The following is a 2,981-nucleotide window of genomic DNA, read 5'->3' on the forward strand; positions in this document are numbered from 1 at the left end:
ACCATCATCGAGCATATGACTACATTCATTTTAATTTTTATATTCATTTTTTGTATATATGCATACATTTTTTTTCAGTCACATACCTGCCAACTTCTGCACAGCCTCTGCCATTTGACACAACTGCAGCTACAATTAGTCCTTCTTTATTCTTGCTCTTTAGACCAAATACCAGACCTAATGTTAGTGCGGCTACCAAAATAGCAGCGATGACAACTATTATCACAAACTTTTTATTACAAACCAATCTATCAATGAAAATAAACATATGTATAATAAATAAATCTATTATTGATCTGTAGGATTTTTAAAAATAAGGCCTAATAGTATTGCCAATATAGATGTAAAATCAAAAGTCTGCAAACATTCGTAGAAGTTGAAATGAAGTGTTTGGTACGTAAACAAAAGCCGGCAGTTCAATGTCTTGTTAAGCTTATTATTTTTCGGAAAACTGGAACATCATAATGTATAACTGATGGCAGATAGTTCTACATGTTATGGAATATATCCAACGATAACATGGGTGTAGCCCTGGCGTCCTCAACAAAAGTGTGGTTGGAGTAAAATTACCGTATCTTATGTACTATATACCTTAGATTTGGGCTAGTATTTGTTCTAGAAGTTAAAGTAATCATGCGTGAACAGCATATTCCCTCTCTATAACAACATCGTAATAAAGTTACTTAACACTCTCGTTAGTTTGATAGTAGAGCTGATTCACTTTGAAGTCCGTGTAAGACATTGATTTAAAATTTGATTTAATGGGGTTTTTATACTATAATAATTGCAACTACTATATATTTTAAAGAGCTGGATTTCATTTTCTCAAGATTAAGCGAGTTCAATACAGAAGTTATCGAATCGGTACGAATATTGGTACAAATATAAATGTCTTATTATTACCAAATTTTAAAACACTTAATTGCTATTGAAACCATTGTTTAATATAATATTAGAATCCGTAAATCAAAAAAGACTTATACTGGCTTTATAAATATTTTTATGGTTAGCCATAAAGATAAATACAATGGAAAAACTTGTGCCATTGAATGAATAAAAGCTTATCAGGTATTTTATACTTCCCATACTTTCGATTGACTTTTTATAATGCTATAAATAATATATTGTACTTTTCCTAGAACAGTTCTAACACGTAAATAAGAAGAATATATTAACAGTTTCAAAGTCGAAAAATTAGAATCAGGTATGGTTGATTTTTGATATGATAATGCGATATTTTAATCATATATACTCCATACTTATATCTCTTAGATTCCACTAATACACAAATAGATGATAGACTCGGCACTTGGGATAATGGTCACTCAGACCCTAGGATCTGGGGCCATTTCGATAGAAGAGTAAAGCTTAAAAGAACGTTGATTACAAGTGACATAAGATAAAGGCTCTCTATATTCGTTATATAGTGCAATCTCATTTTATTCTAACCGATGTAGCAAATACTGCACTATATTTGATCGTTCATATCATTTATGAATAAAACAAAAATATTACATTAAAAAGGCCAGTGACGTCTAATTAAATTTGCACACCTTATCATAAACGATTACATTTTCAACACGTCACACTCAATAGTTTTCAGACAATTCATGTCTAGATCAGATATCAAACGTGTGTACACCGCACATACAATAATTGCTTCGGTAGAATCAGATAAAGCAATTATAGTGCGAATATTTTTCTCACTTTTCATATAATTATTGATTGTAAATCAATTGTACATGACTTTTAACTTTAAAAGCGAGTCATTAGAAGTGTGCGGTCGTTCCAGATCGTACGAATTTAATACGTGATAGATTAATAGTATTTTTGGGTATTACAGTTGAAGTGCTCATACCATTAACAAGTTATGCATTTCTTATTTATATAAATAAATTAATCAGTAATGTTCTATATTTAAATATAGTTATGTTAATATTCTCAAGTGTTGATATTGGTAAGTAGAACCGCTATTATTCATTAGGACCTATATAGGAATATCAAATGTGCTCGTACAGGGGTTCTACTTTTATTGTAAAAGTGCAGAGTGGAGCACAGATAAAATAATTTATTAACAATTTTCTTTTATACTACAAAAGAAATATTCTTAATGTTATAATAACAGTTCAATTAAAATTTAAAAAATGTTAGGTTATTATGATGGCGTTGAATTTAGGTCAGTTGAGCTATTGTGTTGCAGCATACAGCTTGAAGGACTTAAAACCATTTCGAATCGTTAATGAAGCTCAAGATGCTATGAAAATAAAAGTAATTGTAAAAGGAATATTTAATCTTCGACATTGAATAATCAATAAACAGATTATAAGACTTAGGTATAGGAATTAACGAGGTACTAGCTCCCAAGGGAACGGCGCACTGCGACCATGGTTGATCTTTTGTGCTGCAACAGACCCTTACCGAACAGAAGACATTCAGCCTTCCAAATGAAAGCCAGAACATCGAACGTTGATAAACTCCTAATGTCAGAAGGGGAGAGTAGTTCTCAACTCAGTTCTCAACTCAGTGAGTACAGTTGCCAGTATGTCGCTAATCCTTATCAACTTGTATATAACTAACTTATATAGGAAGATATCAGTAAAGTTTTAAAATATTTGAAATTTACATATATATCAAGTTCTCTAGAAGCTACATAGCAACGATATCGGCACCTCTTCCATCGTCTCTCACGTTCGCCTCCACTACTAAAGATATCGAAAAATTGTATATAGAAAGTGAAATCACATCATTTCCAGTAAACTGATGATAGGTTTATCACTACCTTTAATGATGAAACATAGTTTTTCAATTGAATTAAGATTATTGTACGTAATATTGTTAAAAGTCTTAACAAGAAGGTATCGGGAGTTTCAGATACAATATTGCATTATATTTACAAGGTGATTTTTTTAATAATAGTGGATTGCTTCAAGGTCGCTTTGGTAATCAGTTGTGAAATATTTTAACTGATTTAAAAGAATAAT

This window comes from Teleopsis dalmanni, chromosome 1 (assembly GCF_002237135.1).
Source record: "Teleopsis dalmanni isolate 2A chromosome 1, ASM223713v2, whole genome shotgun sequence".
Taxonomy (NCBI): Eukaryota; Metazoa; Arthropoda; class Insecta; order Diptera; family Diopsidae; genus Teleopsis; species Teleopsis dalmanni.